General features: G+C 41.0%; 1 protein-coding gene and 1 pseudogene across 1 annotated transcript in view; both read left to right on the plus strand.

Annotated features, from left to right (window-relative positions):
• Positions 1–25,607, plus strand: part of LOC103269154 (disks large homolog 2) — a 378,014-nt gene that overhangs the window by 340,645 nt on the left and 11,762 nt on the right. The gene's annotated exons all lie outside the window — the stretch shown is intronic.
• Positions 3,478–4,899, plus strand: LOC103269160 (annotated as a pseudogene).

The following is a 25,607-nucleotide window of genomic DNA, read 5'->3' on the forward strand; positions in this document are numbered from 1 at the left end:
TGCCTTCTGATGGACCACGAGTGGCATTAGATTCTCATACAAGCATGAACCCTGTGAACCGTGCGTGCAAAGGATCTAGGTTGCTCACTACTTACAAGAATCTAATGCCTAATGATCTGAGGTGGAGCTGAGGCACTGATGCTATATAATACAGATTGACATTAGCTACAGATTGACATTAGCAGTGAGGTTTGACTGCATGTCCCTCCCTTGCTCTCAGTCCATGGAAAAATTGTCTTCCATGAAACCAGTCTCTAATTCCAAAAAGGTTGGGAACTGCTGCTTTAACTAATAAAAGTTTGGGGGGTGAGGGGGTGGGGAGGTGGGATTGACAGTAGTCGATATCTGCCTGGGAAGGGGGGGGCACACCTCATCGATAAGGGTACCTGCATGGTGAATATTTATATACCTAGCCCTGAATTGTACCCCACAATTTTAAATAAAAATTAAAAGAGGAAAACAAAAAGAAAAATAAATCTTTAAAAACTCAAATAAATAAATAACAAAAGTTTAAAAAACAGAAATTAAAATTGAAGGCATACATCCATGTTTTTTTCAGAGTCCATTGGCTATAATTTAGCCATCCAAATATAGTTGAAACTCCTCAATATAGTTTTCTCTTAATTTGTCCAGTCTCATCTTGAACACTCCCTCTTTTTTCTGACTTGGTGCCATGGCTCACGCCTATAATCCTAGCACTTTGGAAGGCTGAGGCAGGAGAATTGCTTGAGCCCAGGAGATTGAGAACAGCCCAGGCAACATAGCAAGAAAGTCCAAGAGGTCGAGGCTGCGATGTGCCATGATCATGCCACTGCACTCCAGTCTGGGAAACAGAGTGAGACTCTGACTCAAAAACAAACAAACAAAAAAGACTTCCTCTTTTCTTCATCATGTAACCATCTCTGGCACTGTGTCCCCTCCTTAAAACGCCCTCCCAGCCCCCCTCCTTCTCTTGAATAACTCTCTCTTCTATTCATCCTTCAAACCTTAGATTGTTACACTCTCTAAATTCCTTCTTTCACCCTTCTAACATGCACAGAGACACCTCCAAGTTAGGTACGCCGCAAAATATACACTCATACATCCAGCACTTTCCCTATCACAACACTTATTGGGCTAACTTGTAAAGACACGTTTAAAACGCAATTTTCCTCACTAGACTGTAAGCCAGAACAATGTCTATGTTGTTCACCTAATGCATCATATATATCCTATAAATATACAAAGAATAAGTAATATAAGATTATTTTAAGTCAGTAGATTTCTGAGTGAAGACCTGTAAAATAATTTATGGTGCACACTGCATGGGCATGGTACTGTGCAGGGTGCAATGCTAGGTACTGTCCCTAAAGGTTGTCTCTTTAAGGACTGCCAACTGACAAGAAGGTGTGTAGCCTAACAATATTTGGAGAATATTTATAAAACTGTGCCTAATGTCACAAAAATCAAAATGTAAAAGATGTAGTTAGATCTTTTGTCTAGCAACCACTAGAGGGCAAGAAAAGCATCCTTTGGAGGAACTGGAATTGTAGTCTTCTGATTAAAATCTGGATAATCTTATGTTTTGAGGTTATAGGACCTGTAGGCTGTAGTTTCTGTGATTATGGGTTTGGCAGTTATAATTACCTTTCTAGTATGGAATTAAAAGCTAGACTATCAATAATAATAACTTCACCTTGCATCACATGCATTATCTCATATGAGCCTCCTACAACACTAGCAGGAAATGTACCATTTTCCCATTTTCCAATGAAAAAAACTGAGGTTCAAAGGCATTAAGCTAGTAAATATCCATAAGAAAACAAAATACTGGCACAAACCCTATAAATACTTATTAACTACATACATTGACAAAGCATACAAAATTTTCTGCTAAGGCAATCTGGGAAAACACAGGTTTCAAAACTCATCGCACCAGTTTAGAATGGAGACATATGGCAGTAGCTCCTTAAAAGAAGATCTTGTGGCTTTAGGTAGTCATCTGATGGCACTGACAAAGTGTCTACCTAGAGCTTTTTTACAGAAACGTAGTCCTGGAGCCTGGGAAGGAGACACTCTTTGGGATCCCCCACACTGGTTAGACCCTATCAAATGTATATGTTCCATTCTAGTTGCTGCATGTTTATAGCAGAATCAAGAAGACACAGACTAGAATTAAGAATCCAGGACACGATGTATTAGAGGGTGGAAGGGAAATTGGGATGTCCTAAAGACAGAGAGATAGGCTTTGCAGACGTCACCGCCTTGAGCCTTTTCCCATCAGCCATGGTCAACCCCACCGTGTTCTTCGACATCGCTGTCATCACCATCGACGGCGAGCCCTCGGGCCGCTTCTCCGTCGAGCTGTTTGCAAAGTTCCAAAGACAGCAAAAAACTTTCGTGCTCTGAGCACTGGAGAGAAATGATTCGGTTATAAGGGGTCCTGCTTTCACAGAATTATTCCAGGGTTTATGTGCCAGGGTGGTGACTTTACACGCCATAATGGCACTGGCAGCAAGTCCATCTATAGGGACAAATTTGATGATGAGAACTTCATCTTGAAGCATACAAGTCCCGGTATCTTGTCCATGGCAAATGCTGGACCCAACACAAACGGTTCCCAGTTTTTCATCTGCACTACTAAGACTGAATTGTTGGACGGCAAGCATGGGGTTTTTGGCAAGGTGAAAGAGGGCATGAACGTTGTGCAAGCCATGGAGGGCTTTAGGTCCAAGAATGGCAAGACCAGCAAGAAGATCACCATTGCTGACCGTGGACAACTCTAATAAGATCTGACTTGTTTTATCTTAAACTACCCGATCATTCCTTCTGTAGCTCAGGAGAGCCCCTCTTCCATCCCATTTGCTCACAGTATCCTTATAATCTTTGTGCTCTCACTACAATTCTTTGGAAAAATAAGAATTTTCCTTATTCCCTTCCACGTCTAGTTGGATTGCAGAGAAATAAAAACTAAAAACAACAACAAAAAAAGACAGAGAGATAGACAAAGAAATGAAGGTAGAGTCAGACACAGTGATGCTTAAGCCCTTTGGCTCGCGAGTCAGAGTGGGTCTGATTTGGTACACACACTAAAAATAGAAAACTAATAATCCCAGAGGTCTGGGTAGGCCTCTTATCCATGTCAAACACTGAAGAGAATGCGTGTTTGTAAAACTTTAATGCTAGAATTCATAAAGGGTTAGAGAACAAGCCCTTTTACGGCCTTCGTCTGAGCAGACATCAGAAGCACTTTCCCAGACCCCTGTGAGGTGCACGCGAGCTGTACGGGCCTTGCTTGGTAGCCCCAGAGCCCTGGCAGTAGGGCAAAGTGAGGGGGAGTTAAACGTTCAAGCGACTTCTTCCTGTGCACCCCAATAAGCAGGGCCTGCAGCTTGCCCGACGCTTTCCTCCACTCTCCTCCACTCTCTTCTCCATCCACTTCTTGAATGGATATAGGAACTGAGTCCTGAATTTTGATCTGGGCTGCAGGAGTCTGACAATGCAGCCGCAGTGTGGGCGCTGTAGGAGCAAACTTCCTTGAGGGGGTGCACATCCCACATGCTGCAGCCTGCATCCCGTATCCCGCGAAGAGGCGGCTGGCCCTTCCACACGTTTCTGTGATGGCGACTGCCAAGCATGAACTTACTGAGAATTTTACTTCAGGAGAGGCCATTTGTCATCACAGTAAGTTCCATCATAGGAACTGGATCGGTTGCCGTGGCAATCACCATCTTATTAAAAGGCTTCAGTGGTGAATTTGCCTTTGTGGTGCTGATAATGAGAGCAAGCTGAAGGGTGAGACAACAGTTCTTAGACATGGCACTCCTCTCATGAAAATGCCAACTATTGTTTCCAGCAAAGATTACTTTGTCACTGCAGACGCCAACCTAGTGATTATCACAGCAGGTGCATGCCAGGAAAAAGAAGAAACACACCTTTAGTCAAGCAAAATGTGGCCATCTTTACATTAATGATTTCCAATATTACCCAATATAGTCCCCACTGCCAACTGATTAATGTTTCTAATCCAGTGGATATCTTAACATAAGTAGCCTGGAAGTTGAGTACCTTTCCCAAAAACAGGTTCACTGGAAGTGGCTGTAATCTGGACACTGTCTGTTTCCATTTCTTGATTGTGCAAAGGCTTGGCATCCACTTTGAAAGCTGCCATGGGAGCCGGGCTTGGTGGCTCAGCCTATAATCTCGCACCTTGGGAGGCTGAGGTGAGTGGATTGCCAGAGCCTGAGGGTTCGAGACCCGCCTGGGCAACTTGGTGAGCCCTCATCTCTACAATAAATCAAAAAAAAAAAAAAACTACAGCTCTCGCCTGTAGTTCCAGCTACTTGGAAGACTGAGGCAGAAGGATCACTGGAACCCAGCAGGTTGAGGCTGCGGTAGCCGGGAGCTGCCACTGCACTCCAGTCTGGGCGACAGAGTAAGACTCCAACTCAAAAAAAAAAAAAGAAAGCTACCATGGGTGAGTTCTTGAAGAGCTTGGATTGCAAGTCTTCCTGTGTGGAGTGGAGTTAACCTTGTGTCCCTGTGAAGGATATGAACTCAGATGTAGGAACCAGAAAAGATCTGGAACAGTGGGAAAACGTCCATAACGAAGTGATTGCCAGTGTATATGAGATTACTAAAATGAAAGGTTGCACTTCTTGGGCCATTGGCCTATCTGTAACTGATTTAACAGAAAGTATTTTGAAGAATCAGAAGAGTGCATCTAGTTTCCACCATAATTAAGGGCATCTGTGGAATAAATGAAGCAGTATTCCTTAGTGTTCCTTGTATATTGGGAGAGAATACTCTTGCAGACATTGTAAGGGTAAAGCTGACCTGTAAAGAGGTGTGGCCCATTTGAAAAACATTCAGAAACAGGAAATTCAGAAGAAGCTCAAGGTTTCAGGTTCAAAACAATAATTTTGAAATTATTGATGAAGAGACAGTAGTTATAGGATTGTATATATCAAACTTTTGAATATGTTTGAATTCCTATAAGTTGGAAACAGGAAAGTGAAGAGTGACCACCCTGTTTATTTAGCCTCCAGCTCTTTTGTTCTTAGCATCCAGGTACTGGAGGCTACTGATTTTTTGCAGTTCCTAAGTGACTGCATCAAAGATGTTTTTGTACCTCTGATATACCAGCACTTGCCTTGTATGTAAGTGCAATTGCCATTTGATCTAAAGGGAGGATGCTAGAGTTGTTTACTGTGTTATAGATATCCTGATTCTTTGAAGTACAAGCTAACTGGCTTATACTTACATTCATTTATATACTATGAAAAAGTTGTTACTTCTTTTAAAATTTAAAAAAAGTATCTATAAAGATAAATGTGACTCCGAATCCTGACTCTATTACTTGTAGTTGTGAATTTAGGTAATTTATTGAACTTCTCTGTGCCTCAGTTTCCTCATCAGTAAAATGATGACTATGAATACTTGTACAACTGTTATGAGGAAGAATCAAAATAATACATGTGGTGTTTAAGTGTAATGTTTGGCACATGGTCGGATTTGATAAGTGTTGACGTTGTTGTTGATGATGATGATGTTAAAACACTTGCAAGGCCTTTCTGCAGAAATAAGTGTAGACTTTGTATTACTCTAGAAATAGCTTTCAGAACCAAATAGATACTAGTTAAAAGCAAGACTTATCTTGCTTTTAACTAGTATCTAGACATATCTAGTATCAAATCTTGTTTCTGTCATGTTACACCTAAATGATCTTAAACAAGTCACTCACCCAGTCTCCATGTTCCTATGTAACTAAACATTTCCTGTGGTTGCTCAACGTGCTAAGCACTGAGGGTTGAGTGAAAGGGCCTTATGTGACTCCATTGAAGTTACTCAAGCAGGAGCAGCTGACCATCCACAGGGATGTAGAGGACTTGGGAGAAAGTATTTCTGCAAAGGATGGAACTTATTATTAAATCTCAAAGGATCCTGTAAAGAGTCTTTGCTTATGTTCTTGAAAATGTTGGAAATAAAATGTGTTCTTTCTGTTAAATTGTCTTCATCTGATGTAGCACAAGGTTGATCTTCCAATGGCCATTCATTCAAAATTATTTCCATTGAAATAGTATTTGGCCTTTACGGTTGACTAGATTCCTTGAGTTCACAAAGAGTAAAAAGAGTAAAAAATTATGACTTTGAAACTAGAGAGAGGTTTGAACCCTGCTTTACTACCAACTAGATGTGAGACTTTTACAAGTACTTAGTCTCCCTAAACTGAGTCTTCTCAGCTATAAAATGGAGTTCATGGCTCCTTCCTTAAGAGATAGTTAGGGGTTTAAATGTGCCAAGAGGTATGGAGCACCCATCATGGTGCCTAACTCAGAGTAAGTGGTGCTGCCTGCTTTGGCAGTGCCACCAGTAGCCCCAGTGTTTCAGCTCTGTGAGCCAGCCTTAACTCTCCTCGACCTAGTGACATAGCGCAGCTCTTGTCAGATGAAAGCTGACATCAGAGTTGGGCTCGGTGGCTCAGCCTGTAGTCCCGCGCTTTGGGAGGCTGAGGTGAGTGGATTGCCTGAGCCCGCGGGTTCGAGACCTGCCTGGGCAACTTGGCGAGACCTCATCTCTACACTAAATCAAAAAATAAGCCGGGTGTGGTAGCACGTGCCTGTAATTCCGGCTACTTGGAAGGCTGAGGCGGAAGGATCACCGGAGCCCAGCAGGTCGAGGCTGCGGTGGCCGGGAGCGGCCACTGCACTCCAGTCTGGGCGACAGAGTGAGACTCCAACTAAAAAAAAAAAAAAGCTGACATCGAGTACCTTTCCCACAATTTTGGCCTGTGACTTCTCTCTCCTCACACGCTGTGGTACTTAGGAATCTAAATCTAGGTGTCCTCATGCTCTTTCAGACCTCTCTTGATGAAAAAAGACAGATGAAGCTGTTTATACAGAGGTTGAATGTCAGGAAAGAGGTAAATACCTTATCTCAACTACCTATATTGAGATTTGATTTGATTTGATTTGATTTTTTGAGTTAGAGTCTCACTCCGTCGCCCAGACTGGAATGCAGTGGCCGCTCCCAGCCACCACAGCCTCGACCTGCTGGGCTCTGGCGATCCTTCCGCCTCAGCCTTCCGAGTAGCTGGAACTACAGGTGCGCTCTACCACGCCCCGCTCATTTTGATTTTATTGTAGAGATGAGGTCTCGCCAAATTTCCCAGGCTGGTCTCGAACCTGCGGGCTCAGGCAGTCCACTCACCTCAGCCTTCCAAAGCGTGGGATTACAGGCTGAGTCACCGAGCCCGACTATATTGAGATTTTAGTAGTATATATTGGGGGGGAGCAAAAGACCTGGAATTTATTTATTAAAAATTGTGTGCTTATTCCTACATGTTTGAACTTCAATTACCTTCAAAGTACTCTCCATTTGATGCAATACACCTATGGAGACACTTTTTCCACTGCTCAGTACAGTTTTTGAACTTGTCCATTTCGATGTCTTTTAGTGTTCCTGCTGTTCCTGCCGTTTTGTTTGTTTGTTTCACCTCTTTCATATCCACCAAATTTTTCCCTTTGAGGGTTTGTTTTTTTTTTTTTTTAAGTTGGAGTCTCACTCTGTTGCCCAGACTGGCCGCTCCTGGCCACCGCAGCCTCGACCTGGTGGGCTCCGGCGATCCTTCCACCTCAACCTTTCAACTAGCTGGAACTACAGGCGCACGCTACCATACCTGGCTAATTTTTTATTTATTGTAGAGATGAGGTCTTGCCAAGTTGCCCAGGCAGGTCTCGAACCCACGGGCTCAGGCAATTCACTCACCTCGGCCTCCCAAAATGCTGGGATTATAGACTGAGCCACTGAGCCCGGCCAAGGGCTTTTTTTCATCCTGGGAAACAAAAAGAAAAATTGCTCAGGGTGAGACCAGGTGAATGGGGAATGTGGGACATGGACTCGCCATTTTTGGTCAAAAACTGCTGAACACTCATTGTGGTATGGGCAGGTGTGCTCATAAATGGGCAAACACGTTGAAAGAATCTCCAAGAAGAATGTACTGAAGCCAAAGGCAGCCTCTCACAATGCTAGCTAGTACACTGATGCTGATGGGTTTCTAGAGCACTTACCTAGTGGAGGAAGCTTGTACTACAAGGGACCCACCCTCCAAAAGATAATTCAATTTTTTGAGGGATATTCGTCCTTCCTACCAAGCTTAAGACCAAAGCAGCGAATCTCAAATAGAAGTATAGGATTCTCAATAACCCTTATGAGGAAAGAATTTCAGAAACATGGTGCTGTGCTTCATAGCATTAATTTTCACATTTCAAAGGTGACTACATAAGACTATGATCTCCTTAATAGCAAACCCAAGTCTTAATTTTATTGATTTCAGTACATGGCACAGCACCTGGTATTGTAGGCATTCAGAAAATGAGGACTAGATGGTCGTGAGACCACACTTGATGTACAAATATATTTTTTAGCCAACCTATTACTGTTGCACAAACCACAAAGCATTTACAAAACACTTAGGAAGAGAGAGTTGGAAGAAATAGAAGTACTCTGCTTTAATGTTGAGAGAGAAAGTACTGGATTTTCTAGAAAATGTCCTGAAACTGGGAGAAGTTTGTAGAAGAAGTAGGATTTTGAATTAAGCTTCCCAAGGCAAGGATGACAGCATGACATGTGCTACCAAAAACAGTAAGCCCAGCCCAGTAAACAGATGGGAGTTCAAAACCCACTAGTAAAGAGTGTTGATGACGAGTTCTGCTAGGTAGAACCTAGCTGATTTTGGAAACGTATACCCCAGTGTACATTTTCTTGTCATTTTAGGTAGCTTTGAACACAAACACTTCTTCTCCCACGTACCATCTCACTTCTCCTACACACACCCAATCCTCTGTCTCTCCCACATACACAGCAAGGGGAAAAATGGGGTTCTTTCTCTTTCTCTCTTAAACTAATCTCATCTAATCTTTTGCTCAGTAATATGTCACAGAACAAGTTTCAGTTCATTAGTTGACAACTTTAATGATGTTCCCTTAAAATTGTCAAATATTTACTCTTTTCCTTAATAGCCAGCAATAGATATATATTTTAATGACCCTTCCCCCCATTTCCTGAGGCTAAAATTTCACAACATTAAAGTCAAATTTGAACCTTCTAAAACTACTCTGGAAAAAAGAGCTGGGCAGATTTATTTTACTATTTCTCCTTAATCTAAACAGCAAATTCCATGAATCTGAAACATCGAATATATATATATATATTTTTTTGTTTGTTTGCTTTGTTTTGTTTTCTTTTTTTGAGTTGGAGTCTCTATCACCCAGACTGGACTGCAGTGACCGCTCCCCGCCACCACAGCCTCGACCTGCTGGGCTCCGGCGATCCTTCCACCTCAGCCTTCCGAGTAGCCGGAATTACAGGCATGCGCTACCATGCCCGGCTGATTTTTTAATTTATTGTAGAGATGAGGTCTCGCTGCCCAGGCGGGTCTCGAACCCGCGGGCTCAGGCAATCCACTAACCTCAGCCTCCCAAAGGCGCGGGATTACAGGCTGAGCCACCGAACCCAGCAGAATTAAACATCTTATAGTATTTTCATATTTTTAAGCAAGATAGAATCACAGAATAGTAACTCTGACTGGAACCTCACAAACCCACTTGTACAAAATTTGTTTGTTTGTTTAATAAATGAACTAAAGTTCAGAATTTTAAAGCTACGTGGTGACAGAAGCCAGAGCCATATCCACTGAACCTGCTTGAAAATATACTGATCCCTGGATTTTGCCACCTATTGGGTTATAAAAGGGCTACAGCCGTGTATTAGCTATTCATCAATAATTATCAAAATTATTAAATTTTGATACATAGAATATATAAGTATATCAATATATACACACATTTAAATAATTTCAGCACAGTATCCTTAGAGAAATAGTTACTTGTTTTTATTGCACACAGAATTTGATAAAGATCAACATTAGCTAGGACCGGCTAGATGTTAGAAGAAAGCCAAATGCAAATTTTTTGCTTTGAAAGCCATACCCATTCACTAATCCTCAGGTGGATTTGTGACAAGAAAGGAAATTTACACAGTGAGACACAACTCAGCAAAAAGGAGAAGAGAAGGGTGAATTTTCATGCATACAACAGGTACTTTTACACACATTATCATGGAAAACACATGGTAAATTTTACATTTTCTTGGTGAGTGCTTTATACTTTTTATATACATTTATTTTCTTAGTTTCCCATTCACCCAAAAAGTCATGCTTTTTCCTGGCTTACCTGACTTTCTCATTATCCTTGACTTTGAGGAAAAGCAATATTTAGAAATGATGCATTCCCTGCAAATGAGTGGTATGCATGCATAATTACCTGTCATCTAATATAGTATTCATGTTTTTGTATCTTCCATTATGACTTTTCCCTGTTAGTGCATCTTCAACCCATATTTTGTGTCTGAGGTCCATACCAAATTATAATGAAACAGTAATTATTTCATGTGTTTAAGAGGGAAGGAGATACTGGCAAAGGATGGGTTTTTTTAAAAAATGGAGGTTATGATGGTGATGATGTAAACCTTGAGTTATGCGCATACCCAAAAGACCAAAAGTTGAGCCATTGTTGACTGGCTGGTACAAGGCCAGGCGTAAGGGGTAGATGGAGAGGCAAACTTGAAATCTAGAACATTTAGCTTATAATGATGGTGTTAAGATGCAAGTTGAACATTCAATCAGAGTTCTACATTAAACAGGAACAAGTGGATTAAGGGAAATGTTTTAGAGACACTCTAGAGATCTATAAATCATAGGGAACTTGCCCAGAAGCCCTAGATAGAAAAACCTTAACTCCAGGCTTGTCCTTGACTTTAGTAGAGTCACAGAGCATTAATAATAAACAAGACAGTCTAAGACAGCATTTCGAAATGCTAGCACAGATAATTTTGCTATTTTAGGTTTTTGGGAGCACGCTCCTTTGACTTGCCTCTGTTTGACAGTTAACCCAATTTTTAGTTGAATTGATGGTGAAATGAGAAAACTTTATTTTTCATTAGCCTAGTTATAAGACTCTCAGGGCAAGTTAGTTTGGATTTCAAAAGGACAACGCAATTTCAGAAACCAGGTGGTAAACATAGTCAGCTGCAGGCTGTCCTCCGGATAAAGTAGGAAAAATCACTCAGAGAAGAGAAAAGAGGATGCAGCCAGAAAGTCGAGGCAGATCACTCAGAGGGAGGCGGTAGGAGAAAACCAAGAGAGATCAGCAGCAGGAGGAGGAAATAGAGACAGCCCAGTCGCAGAGGGAAGGTAAGGAAGGAGGAAGAGAAGGAACTGTAGTCACAGATGCAGAGAGACAGATCGGGAGAGGATCACAGAGGTGAGACACTGAGGGGGAAAGGGAGCACAAAGGGAAGGAGTAGAGAGGGAAAAAACGGCATCCAAGAATCAAGGGACCTCACCTTTGCAAGGCAGTGTGTGTGGTAACTTTTCCAAGTGGTGGGTGTTTGACAAAAGAGAAAACGGCGCAATAGGAAGCTGCAGGCAGTGCTAAAAGGGAAAGAGATTTTAAAGAATCCAGAATTATAAATCTGGGTTCCATGGAACTCCCAGTGCCAAAAACAGCAAGGACTAGTTATGTATATTTTATTCTTTTGGTGGCAACTGTCAGTACAGTGGATGGAGCTTGGGAGTTCCAGGTCCTTGTTTCAGGCAGCCTCCAGTACTGCTTCTCCTTTTCTGTAATTTGCCATTCCTGTGCTTATTGACTTAATGCTCTTTGGTCTCACAAGATGTGGCAGAGCCTGCGGGCTGGGCAGAGCCTGCGGACAGCTTCTCATGAAATCAGCCCCGGTGTAGAGTGAAGGAGAGAGCTGGGTAAGGAAGGAGGCACTGAGCTTGGTCACAGGAATATTAAAAGAATTTGACATCGACCTAAGATGCTGTGGGGGATTGTTGCATCCTTGGTAACACCCAGAGTGGCAGGAGCTGCTGAGGGGAGCTGGTTCCTGAGCTGACCAACTGAGGCTGAAAGAAGCAGTCCCTAGAAACCAGACAATAATATGCCTGGAGGGGGCAGTTTGTGGAGATTGGGAAGTCTAAGTAGCCCACAGCCAGGACAGGCACTAGCAGGAGCTGGGCTGCTACTAGAAGGCATCCTTTGGTGATATCATGGGGAAGGAGATGTGTGTGCTTGGGGGAAAGGAGTAGATTTGACAGCAGGTAATGGCACTGGTGGGTGTCAGGGACAGTAGTGTCACCTGCAGACCTAAGGCTGAGGACACCAGGTACTGTGAGAAAAGAGCTAGAGTAGCTAGCATAGGGGAGAAAAGACACAGTTTGTGTGTCACACCAACCAGAGCTCTTATCCTAACTCTGCTAGTTTGGAAGCATTTAACCTTTCTGTGCCTCAGTTTCCTCATTTTAAAAGTTGACCTTAGCAAAGTTCTTGGAAGAATTAGCAATAATAAGCCTAGCACAATGCCCTCTCACTCAATATTCAGTAACTAGCATTATCTTTAATAGTAACATCCTTCCACATTTAAATTTGTGGTCACAATTTGAAGACAGTCAAGTGGATAGATTTCTTTCCTCTTTGTTCCTTTTATCTTTTTCTTTTCTATTCTCCTAATACTCTTCCTCTCCTTCCTATTATTTACTGAGCATTTACTTTGTGCTAGGAACTGAACCATGACAGTGGAATTTGGTTTCTTTTTTTTTTTTTTTTTTGAGTCGGAGTCTCACTCTGTCGCCCAGACCGGAGTGCAGTGGCCGCTTCCGGCCACCGCAGCCTCGACCTGCTGGGCTCCGGCGATTCTTCCGCCTCAGCCTTCCAAGTATCTGGAATTACAGGCGTGTGCTACCATGCCCGGCTAATTTTTTGATTTTAGTGTAGAGATGAGGTCTCGCCTGCCCAGGCGGGTCTCGAACCCGCAGGCTCAGGCAATCCACTCACCTCAGCCTGCCAAAGGCGCGGAATTACAGGCTGAGCCACCGAGCCCGGCTGGAATTTGGTTTCTTGATGTTTTTCTTTAATTGAGGGATTGTGGCTTTGCAACTCTGTTCATATCCAAAGCTGCAGCAACTAACCATGGAAACTCTCTCTTTGCTGGGGAATTGTTTTCTGTAGGGAGCAGTGCTCTGTACACTAAATTAGGAGGGCTGGAAAGAGGGAATTGGTTAGTAATTAGAAAAGATTTAAATGACTAAAAATACCTCCCTGCTTGTGTAAATGGAAAATTTTTTTTAATGCTTATGATATCCACTTGGGACTGATGTGTAAAAGACCAAGCACAGCCTTGACTGCTTTCAGAAAGTCTTGATGTATGCTTGAGAGAACAAAGAAAGTGATGAAAAAGAGGCAATTCCAGAGGATGATCATTCTTTCTCACTCTTCTGATTTTATTAAGTTTGTCATTTCGGAAGAGTTTTTAAATGATTCTGTTCCTTCTTCTGGTTCTCCCAATGTCCAGGAATATATAATGAAATAATTAATGCTTTGAGTTAAGGATATATGTTATGTGGTCCACCTGATACTTCCCAAAAGATGCCACATTCAAGATGGCGGCTCCAGCATAGAAAATTCTATCTTTTAGGGAAAGTTGGTTGCCCTTTTTCCAGAGATTTGCATATCTCTTCCATTAGTTTTGTTTGCTTCATTTTCTTTTCTAGTTTGTCTTCTTTCCATTATTAAGCAGTAAAATTGACCATCCAATCCTTTGTGAGCTGGTTAATAATGCTTCTTTAGAGAAACAGGAATCTTTGTGAATCTTAAGGCTTCTTCAGAGTAGAAGGAAAGCTTCATCAAGCACATGTGATTACAGGCACCCTCAATAATAATTTATGAGGAAGCCAGGCTTGGTGGCTCATCCTGTAATCCTGTGCTTTGTGAGGCTGAGGTGAGTGAATTGCCTGAACCCGCGGGTTCGAGACCCACCCGGGCAACTTGGTGAGACCTCATCTCTACAATAAATCAAAAGATTAACCGGGCATGGTAGCACGCGCCTGTAGTTCCAGCTACTTGGAGGAGGAAGGATCTGTGGAGCCCAGCAGGCAAGGCTGCAGTGACCGGTAGCATGCCACTGCACTCCAGTCTGAGCAACAGAGTGAGACTCCAACTCAAAAAATAATAATAATAATTTATGAGGAAGGCAATTTGTGCCACATTCTGGGGAAACAAGAGGGCTAAGCAATGACTGAGACTGCCCCCCATGAGGCTAATAGTCTAGTTAGTAATATTTATTCATTAAAAAAGATAATTTAAATAGAAAGAAAAAAGCTAATCATGGAATATCATTTTTAGTATGTTATCTATTTTTTAAAAATAATATCTATATGTGGAGGTAAGTAGGGTCCTTTTGTGCTTACATTTGTTCACTTATATGTACCAGGCACTATTCTAGACATTAGAAATGTAGTTGGGGCTATAGACATATGTAGAGAAAATGTATACAAATCATATACTCAATTTATCATCAGTGGTTACCTGAAGATTAGGATAGAGAGACATTCACAATGTACATGCCATCCTTTTGTATTGTTTTATTGTTTAAAATGAACTTGCATAAAATAATAGTAATAAAGAACTGAAGCAAAACAAAAATTTATGTAATGCTGCCAGGTTGTAAGACTGATGACCAAGTGAGTGGCACAGACCGTCAGGATTACAGGAGATCTGGGAAGGTAGAACTTGACCTGGACATGAGAGAAGGGAGACTTCAGAGAATCCTGGGAAATAAGAAGCAAAACAGGGAGGAGGAAGCGCTCCATGGGGAATGATATTGGAATAGGAACATAAATGAAACTTGTGGTCATAGCAGACAGTTTGCTTAGGAGAAGAGATGTGTAATGTAGGACACCAAATACTAGTGTTGTCATTTGGACCCTGCTACAAATACACTGAGTGACTCTGGCAAGAGACTTCATTCGCTGGGCGTCACTCTCTCCAACTACTGTGTGGAAGAACTGGACAAAATCAACTCTAATGCTCCCTTGCAGCAGATAAGTCTATAGCCTTAAAAAACTAGAGAGGAATGTGGTTAAAGCCACATTATTGAAGACTTTAAATATGAGGATAAGAAAATTTTGCATGATTTGCAAGCAATGAAGAGCATAGAAGAATATGAGCATCTGTGTCATGTATTAAATGTGAAAAGCAGTATTTAAAGACAAGTAGAATGGTCATAACTTACAAAATAACTGTCAAGATAGTAGGAGTAGAAAAAAGGGAGGGAGAGAAGAAAAAGAAAAAGAGTTTAGAGGAAAGGCTAACAGATCAATTAGAAGTCTACTGCATGGTAATAGATTCTAATATCATGATAAGTGAAAACATATATATATAGTTCCATAATAAGAGAAAGAGAGACAGAGAGAGTATAAAGGTAAAGCTTCTCTGCACAGAAGAATACCAGCTAATTCTTCTAGAAGAAAAAGAGAATACAAAATCACCATTTTTCAATTTTCATTGAAATAATAGTTTCAATAGAGCATAATCAAAAATTGTTCTTAAAAAGTGGGGAGTGAAAGCTTACTGAAAAAAAGGATATTCACATGATTTTTAAAAAATCACCTCACAGATTGTTATTTACAACAGAGAAATGTGCTTTTTGAGTAGAGAGATCTGGAGGTCCTTAACCAAGTGACCAGGAGTTTGGCAGCCTCACCATTTTTGGGCTTTCAACTATAATGCAGTATGAAGTACACAGATACTCACTAGATTTTGCTAAAAATGTTTGATCTGATTCTGATCAGAAAGAAACAATCAGACAAATCCAAACTGTAGGATAAACGGAAGATAATGTTCTAGATTAATAATAACTAAAGGCATAATCACAACCAAATGCACTCCATAAAACTTAATCAAATCCTAGATTTAAGAAAAAAAATCACCGGGCTCGGTGGCTCAGCCTGTAGTCCTGCGCTTTGGGAGGCTGAGGTGAGTGGATTGCCTGAGCCCGTGGGTTCGAGACCCGCCTGGGCAATTGGCGATACCTCCTCTCTACAGTAAATCAAAAATTAGCCGGGCATGGTAGTACACACCTGTAGTTCCAGCTACTTGGAAAGCTGAGGAGGAAGGATAGCTGTAGCCCAGCAGGTTGAGGCTGCGGTGGCCGGGAACAGCCACTGCACTCCAGTCTGGGCAACAGAGTGAGACTCCAACTCAAAAAAAAAAAAAAGAAAAAAAATCAAGCCGGGCTTGGTGGCTCAGTCTGTAATCCTGCACTTTGGGAGGCTGAGGTGAGTGGATTGCCTGAGCCCGCGGGTTTGAGACCTGCCTGGGCATCTTGGTGAGACCTCATCTCTACAATAAATTAAAAAATCAGCCAGGCATGGTAGCGTGTGCCTGTAATTCTAGCTACTCGGAAGGCTGAGGCAGAAGGACACCAAATACTAGTGCCGGAGCCCAGCAGGTCAAAACTGCAGTGGCCGGGAGTGGCCACTGCACTCCAGTCTGGGCGACAGAGTGAGACTACAACTCAAGGAAAAAAAAAATCTGCAAGAGATATTTAGAGGATAACTGAGGAAATTTGAATCAGTACATATATTGAATGGTATAGGATTATTCTTAGTTTTGTTTTCATTGAAGTAATAATTGCATCATGATTATATAAAAATAGCTTTACACTTAGAAGATACCTTGCTGATATTTTAGGTTGAACGTGGCATGATGTGTATAACATATTCTTAATGGTTCAGAAAAAGGGGTGTGTGTGTGTGTGTGTGTGTGTGTGTGTGTGTGTGTCTTCTAATAGGTAGGCAGGTAGGTAGAGAGACAGAAGGAAGGAGGGAGGGAGGAGGAATAAATGTGCCAAAATGTTAGAAACTGTTGAATCTTCATGAAAACTGTGAGAGGTTTTCTTGTACTATTCTTCAAGTTTTCTGTAATTTGAAAATTTTCAAAACAAACAGGACACTGGGTCTGTTGAAATGGTTCAGATTAATGCTTAGGGCTAGGGTAGTAAATTAGAAAGGAAAAAACAGAAGCAAAATATATTTTGAAGGGAAAATAGATAAACAAATAGAATTTCTCAGCAATAGTGGTGAATACAATTTGATTTTCAGCATTTCTGTCTGTTCAAATCTCCTCTTGATTTGACTGATGAAGCAACTGGAAAAAAGAGGATTTAAGAGTTCTTCACACAGTTTTCCTAAACTGAGAAAACCTGTTTCTTGGGAGCTTTAGGCAATAAGAGGATGATCTTATTTTTAGTTAAGGAATAAATAAAAGAAATGCTAAGATGTAATTATGGGCAACAGTCAGATGCTAAGATACACATAAACCCAAACAAAAAAGAATGTCATTATCTTGAGGAGCTATCATGAAACAAACAGGCCGGTTCCACATGCTGCAACCAGAGTTTGAGCTGAGAATAATGGATTTTGACCAAGGTAATTACATTAGTACCTTATTCCTACTCAAGCTTTCCAAATGCTTGAGGAGTAGACTATTTGATAGATATGTCTCCAGAGACAGTTTTATTTTTCCTTTAAAACTGATTTTAAAGCTTATGAATAAGGCCAACTGTGTAAGAAAAAAGGAAACAAGAACCTTTTTTTACTTACACTACAAATTTCACTGATTCAGATGAGTTTTTTAAAGCCAAACCAGGATAAAGATCCAACAAAGAAAAAGAATTACAGGCCAATATCCTTGATGAACATAGATGCTAAAATTCTCAACAAGATTCTAACAAACAAGATCTAACAACACATCTCAAAAATCATCCACCATGACCAAGTAGGCTTCATCCCCAGGATGCAAGGCTGGTTCAATATCCACAAGACCATAAATGTAATTAAATACATCAACAGATGTAAAAACAAAAACCACATTTTATATCACTAAATGCAGAAAATGCTTTTGATAAAATTCAGCACCCCTTCTTGATAAAAACCCTCGAACATCTAGGCATAGAAGGAACATACCTCAAATAGAGCCATCTACCCACAGCCAACATACTGCTAAACAGACAGAAATTGGAATTCTTTCCCCTGAAAACCGGAACAAGACAAGGATGCCCACTCTCATCACTCCTGTTCAGCATAGTATTGGAAGTACTAGCTAGAGCAATCAGACAAGAGAAAGAAGTCAGGGGTATCCAAACAGGAAAAGAGGAAGTTAAGTTATCCCTCTTTGCAGATGGCATGATTCTATACCTCGAAAACCCAAGAGAATCTGTCAGAAACCTCCTTGCACTGATAAAGGACTTTGGCGGAGTCTTGGGGTATAAAATAAATGTGTAAAAGACAATAAACCAACAGAACAATAAACAAACAGAAACCCAAATAAAAAAGCACATTTCCATTCACAATAGCCACCAAAAAAATGAAATACCTTGGCATCTTCTTAACCAGAGAAGGGAAAGACCTTTACAATGAAAACTACAAAACACTGCTCAAAGAAATCAAAGATGACACAAACAATTGGAAAAATATTCAGTGCTCATGGATTGGAATAATTAACTTTGTTAAGATGTGCATCCTACCCAAGACAATCTACAGATTTAATACAATACCCATTAAATTACCAGCAGCATTCTTCTCAGATCTGAAAATGACAATACAGGAATTCATATGGAAACATAAATGACCACAAATAGCCAAAACAATCCTCAGCAAAAAAACAAAACAAGAGTTTTTACACTCCCTGACTTTAAACTTTATTATAAAGCTACAGTAATCAAAACAGCCTGATACTGGTACAAGAACAGGCATATAGACAAATGAATGGAACAGGATAGAGATTCCAGAAGTGAAGCTTCAATTTCTCAACCAGCTCATCTTCAACAAAGCATTGGGGAGAGAAGAACATATTCAGTAAATGGTGCTGGGAAAATTGGATGACCACAAGCAGAAGATTAAAAAAGACCCCTACCTATCACCATACACAAAAATCAACTCTAAATGAATCAAAGACCTAAATGTAAAACCTCAAATTATAAGAACCTTAGACAATGTAGGAGATACCCTTATGGAAATTGGAACTGACAACCAATTCCTGATCAAAATTCCAAATGCCCATGCCATAAGAGATAAGAGATAAGATAGACAATAAGTGACACCTCATCAGACTGACAAGCTTCTGCAAAGCCAAAGAAACCATCAAAGAGAGCAGGGAGACAGCCCACAGACTGGCAAAAAATATTTGCCAGCTGTATATCTGACAAAGTCCTAACATCTAGGATCTATAAGTAGCTCAAACGTGCTGAAAAGAAAAAAACAAACAGCCCCATTACAGAGTGGGGCAAAAGATATGAACAGACATAAAAGAAGACATAGGCAGCCAACTGATACATGAAAAAATGCTCAGCCTCACTAATCATCAAAAAAATGCAAATTAAAATGACACTGAGATACCACTTAACTCCAGTCAGGATGACCACCGTCAATAATAACACAAAAAACAACAGAGAAACACTTCTACACTGTTGGTGGGAGTGTAAACTAGTATAACCTCTGTGGGAAACAATTTTGTGATTTCTAAAAGATCTAAAAATTGACCTTCCAGACAACCCTGCAATTCCCCTACTGGTAATATACCCAGAGGAACTCAAACCACTCTATGAAAAAGATACCTGCACACGCATATTTATTGCAGCGTTATTCACAATAGCAAAAACATAGAACTAACCATGTTGTCTATAGGAAGAGGACCAGATTTTTTAAAATATGGTACACATACATGGTGGAATATTACACAGCCATAAAAAGGACGAAATTATGAACTTCACAGCAACTTGGATGGACTTAGAGTTTATAATACTAAGTGATCTCTCGCAGAAACAAAGAACTGAGTACCACATGTTCTCACTCATAAGTGGACCTTGAACAATTATCATAAGACTATAATAAGGGATTGGCAGTAGTGGGAAACTGCTGGAGGGGAAGTGGGATTGGCAGTAGTGGGAAACTGCCAGGGGAGTATGGGGCACACCTCAGCAACAAGAGTACCTGAATAACAAACACTTGTATACCTAACCCTTAATTGTACCCCACTTCTTTAAAACAAAACACTTAAAAAATAAATAAAACCAGCCGGACTCGGTGGCTCAGCCTGTAATCCCGCGCCTTTGGGAGGCTGAGGTGAGTGGATTGCCTGAGCCTGTAGGTTCGAGACCCGCCTGGGCAGCGAGACCTCATCTCTACAATAAATCAAAAATCAGCCGGGCGTGGTAGCGCATGCCTGTAATTCTGGCTACTTGGAAGGCTGAGGCCGAAGGATCGCCGGAGCCCAGCAGGTCGAGGCTGTGGTAGCCGGGAGCGGCTGCTGCACTCCAGTCTGGGCAACAGAGTGAGACTCCAACTCAAAAAATAAAATAAATAAATAAATAAATAAAACCAATCCAAATTGGTGACTATTATAGGATATATATAAATAACTTTATTGTTTTCCCAATTCCAAGTGAATAAAATTTCACTGAGAAGTTAGCCAACTGGATTTTTTTAAACAAAAGAATAAAGTTCACTTGGAATTAGGATATTTATGTGAAAAATGATGTTGATTCAATGTTTCTTTTTGCAGGTACTATTGAATTTTTGGAAGTACAGTTTTTTACTGTGCGTGACTTTACCAGTTTGCAGGACATTTAACATACTTAAGCCTTGGACAATCAAGACCAAAACTGATTCTCCCCTCTGACATTTTAACAACAAAAAATACTCCCCTCCAAAACACACATATTTTCATGCCCAGTTGAGAACTACTGTTAGGTTCTAAGTCACTGAGAGCAGAGCTGGTGCTTTCTTCACTAATGTGTCTCCCAAAATTAGCACAATGGCTGACACAAAGAAGGCATTCAATAAATTTCTATTGAATGGATGAATGTAATGTTTGAATATCTGATTACTCTAGGACTCAGTTTTCCTATAAACATTACTGTATTTTTAACTTGTCTACGTAGCCATTTTTGTTTTTCTTAAAGCAACATAAGCCACAGATTCAGTAGTTAAAACATTTCATAAGACTTTTAAAGTTGTTCTGGTAACATATGTCCACTTAAATATTATTCAGATACTATTAAAGGCTATTATTTTAATTCCTTCTCTCCTCTTCAGCATTCCTCTTCCTTCCCACCCCAACATCATAGCCCTTTGAAGTGTCTGTTAGCCTTTGGTATATAACCTTTCAGGCATTCTCTATGAGATCATATATGAGATCATATATTTATTATCTTTGAAACAAATAGGGTTATATATACAAACAAGTCTACAACTTACTCTTCTTTAGCTTAGTAATATGTCATGGATATTACTTAGTTTCAGAGTATTAGACATATATGCCATTACTTTCAATGGATACATAGTATTCTACTATACGTTATTTCATAATCTATGTAATCAATTTCCTGTTGGTCTTTTAACAGTAGATTAAGTTTAGTGATGTCTTGATATCATAAACCCAGAAAACAACTGAAAAACTAAGCCTAAAAGAAGATAGAGCACTTATATTTAGTTGACTGATTTCAAAAGGGAGAACACATTGAGCAAATTCAGAAGCAAGTGGTTTTTGTTTTGTTTTTTTTTTTAAGTTGGAGTCTCACTCTGTCGCCCAGGCTGGAGTGCAGTTGCACACTCATGGCCACCACAACCTCGACCTGCTGGGCTCAGGTGACCCTTCCGCTTCAGCCTTCCCAGTAGCTGGAACTACAGGCACATGCCACCATGCCTGGCTAATTTTTTGATTTATTGTAGAGATGAGACCTCATCACGTAGCCCAGGCTGGTCTAGAACCCGTGGGCTCAGGCAATCCTCTCACCTGGGCCTCCCATAGTGCTGAGATTATAGGTGTGTGCCCAGCCCAGATTCTAATTCGTCTGTAACCGAAGGGTGAGCCTGGAAGCACACATACATCCCATCCCAGCGTGGAGAACTTGGAGAGTACAGTGAAAAGCCCCAAAGCAGATCTTTGAGGGCAGGAATTTAGTCTACCATCCCAGAGTTTTACTCTTTGCCTGAGCAGTTTGGCAGCTTGGGTGATGTGGAGGTAAATGGCTCCTTAGAAACAATATTTCTGAGGGCATTAAGACATTGTCTGGGGGCTCTAAGAATACCTCCACCATGACACCCACAGTTTACATGGTTCTAAGACTTGTGACTACTGATAGACATCCTTGAACGAAGCCCAATATGGTAGACAGAGCCCTGGAATGAGAAGAGCAGGTCTGCCGTGGGTTGTGCAGATTCCTGTTTTCATGTCCATCCCTTCCAAGTGTATCCTGAAGGAAGTTTCCAAGCCATTCTGCCAAGTTCTAATTGATGATAGAGCCCCAAAGGGCCAGAGAGATCGTAAACCAGCAAAGTCACGGCACAACTTGAAATATAGCATAAATGAAGGGCAGGCAAGAGTGTACAGAAAAACAAAAGGCTGCTTCTCTACAAGAGGTGCCCACATCTGATTGATCTTCCATCGTTAGAGAGCTTGTGAAAAATAAGAATTCTAGGGCCCCATGTTCAAAGAGTTGAACTCAGTGAGTTCAGTTTAATTCACTTTTATCCCCCTAGATGACAAATTCCTTTTTTTTGAGTTGGAGTCTCACTCTATCACCCAGACTGGACTGCAGTGGCCGCTCCCGGCCACCGCAGCCTCGACCTGCTGGGCTCCAGCGATCCTTCCGCCTCAGCCTTCCAAGTAGCTGGAATTACAGGCGCGCCCCCTGCTCATTTTTTATTTATTGTAGAGATGAGGTCTCACCAAGTTGCCCAGGCGAGTCTCGAACCCACAGGCTCAGGCAATCCACTCACTTCAGCCTCCCAAAGGTGCGAGATTACAGGCTGAGCCACCGAGCCCAACTTCCTTTTTTTTTTTTTTTAATCTCACTCTGTCGCCCATGCTAGAGTGTAGTGGCATGCTCATGGCTACTGCAACCTCCACCTGCTAGGCTCAGGTTATTGTTTCTGCCACAGCCTTCCAAGTAGCTGAAACTACAAGTGCATGCCACCATGCCCCGCTAATTTTTTTTTTTTTTTAATGTATTGTAGAGACAAGGTCTAGCCAAGTTGCCCAGGCTGGTCTTGAACCCTTGGGCTCAATCAGTCCTTCTCGCCTCTGCCTCCCAAAGTGCTGGAATTATAGGTGTGAGCCTCTGCCTGGTCGGGCAAATTCCTTCTTAAAAGAACTCTGATTAGTACATGGCTCATAATAAGTGTGCAATAACCGGTTGTCAAATAAATTTTAATGGTTTAAATAAAGGTATGTGATTTAATAGTTATAATCATTCATTAATTCAAGGACTATGATTGAGTATTTACATAGCGTTCTAGGCACTACAGGTGTGGAAATAAAAGAGACAGACAAATTCCCTACTCACGAGAATGTTTTCCTGGGGTAGGTGTGATAATAAACAAAATATCAAGTGGACCTAAATTCTGAAAGAAATTAAAATAGGGTGTGTTAGAGATAGGTTGAGAGACAACTTTAAATGGGATAGGAGCTCCCTGAGGTATAGTCATTTAGCTGACACTTGTGAAAATAAGGCTATTCCCTATGTGAAGAGCTAGGGAAAAGTACTCCAGTCCAGGGGACCATTGGCACAAATGCCCTGAGTCTGGAGGAAACTTGAACAGAGGCGACAGAATGAAGGCCCTCGTGGCCTGAAAACAATAAAGAAGGCAGAGAGCAGTATGAGATGGAATGAGAAGGATGGGCAGAGACCAAGGGAAGGAGTGCAGATTCAATTCAAAGTATAACAAGGAGCCATTGGAAAGATTGCAGAAGAGGGGAGGCATGATCTGATACACATGTTGAGATCATTCTGGCTGTCAAGTCAAAAGTAGGTAGAAGAGAGTGGGACAAGTCAGAGTGAGAACAAGGAAAGAATCAAGAGGCTATTGCAGAACCAACTTGGCCTAAAGGGTCAGGGTTGGGGTGGAGAAAAGTGGATGGTTTGGAATATGGCTTGGCGCTAGAGTCAACAGTCATGCTGGGGGACCACATGGGAAGACAGGAGGGAGAGAGGAATTAAGGGAGGGGGAGAGGAATTAAGGTTCTTGATTCAGTGATTTACATGGAGGATGGTGGTAGTACTATTTGCTTGAAGTGAGAAAACTCAGAAACAGGCTTGGGAAAAATGAAGAGTTTGATTTTGAGCATGATGAGTTTGAAAAGTTTTACACATCCAACTGGAGATGTCAAGTAAGAAGATGGATTTACAAGACTAGAGTTAACTAGAAAATCAGAGCTGGAGATACTAGTATCATCTTATATTTGTATAATATTTTATAAGATTTCAACTACTTTTTTTACATGTTCTTACAAAGACCGTGAACTTGTTACCCAAAATTCATAAATCCAAAAACGTATTTACTTTTGGCCTAGTAAGCTGAGTTTGGATAGTCAAATTATACTTTATTATTTTCAATTAGAAATTCCAAAATGATCATCCCTCTATAAATGCTCTGGTAAGCCAAAGCAGTTTTAAATATTTGGGTTTTTAAAAATTATTATAACCCCATTTTTGCATCAGCAAGCCAAATATAAAAGGAGTGCGAATGTGTAAATACTAAGAGACAAAATCCAATATCAGTTTTTCACTTTGCCTCTGCTTTAGGAGGATTCTAGTCTTGAGCCCTCATGCATCTACTGTCAGAAATGTTATCATTCTCCACAAAGCACAGCAGCCTCTGGGAAGATAAGGGAACTTAATTAGAAATTTCCACTTCAAATACGGTGTATAGTTCATTCACTCTGAAACATGCTGGAGGGTGTTTGAAAAGTTTAATGCAAAATAAACTGTCTCAAGTTGTCAACAAAATACACACTGAGCATAGAATATGTTTGTTTATTAAGCACTGGAAGAGACTTCTGAGATTTAATATAAGGCTTTCTTTCTAGATGAAGAAAATGAGGTCCAGAGAGATGAAGGGACTTCCCAAAGTTAAGTAAACTAACAGCAGAACTGGAACTCAGGACTCCTGACTCCTAGGATGGTGCTTTCCTGTTTCAGTGCAGCCTACAACCCTAGCACTTCCCCTGGTCAACTGAACATTTGTTGCGATAATTTTATGGTAGCCTAGGTCATCCTTTTACTTTGTGCACGTCAGGAGAGGGATCAATATTAGCTAATAATTGTGTGTCCTTACTATGTGTCAGGCACTGTTCTAAGTGCCTTATATGTATTAACTAATCTAGCCTTAGAGAAACTCTGTGAAATGGGTACTCTTCTTATCTCCATTTTGTACAGCAAGCCTCTTCTATACCTGAGGCTAATCTGATCAAGGTACTGATATTAAGAATACAAAATCTAAAGTGATTTTGAACCTTGGCCACTTCTCTAATCTCCAGGTAAGTATTTTCCAACTGCTTGCAAAACTGGAGATGGCCAGTAGACACAGAAAGCTCAACATGTCTAAAATAAAATATATTGTTTGGCTGGGCTCGGTGGCTCAGCCTGTAATCCCAGCACTTTGGGAGACCAAGATGAGTGGATTGCCTGAGCCCATGGGTTCGAGACCCACGCGACCAACTTGGTGAGACATTGTCTCTACAATAAATCAAAAAAATTAGCCGGGCGTAGTAGCGCGCACCTGTAGTTACAGCTACTTTGAAAGCTGAGGCAGGAGGATTATCAGAGCCCAGCATGTCGAGGCTGCGGTGGCCAGGAGCGTGCCACTGAACTCCAGTCTGGGCGACAGAGTGAGACTCCAACTCAAAAAAAAATTACATTGTTCTTTCATTAAGACCTACTTATCA

This window comes from Carlito syrichta, unplaced genomic scaffold (genome assembly GCF_000164805.1).
Source record: "Carlito syrichta isolate Samal-C Ts95f unplaced genomic scaffold, Tarsius_syrichta-2.0.1 Scaffold309093, whole genome shotgun sequence".
NCBI lineage: Eukaryota > Metazoa > Chordata > Mammalia > Primates > Tarsiidae > Carlito > Carlito syrichta.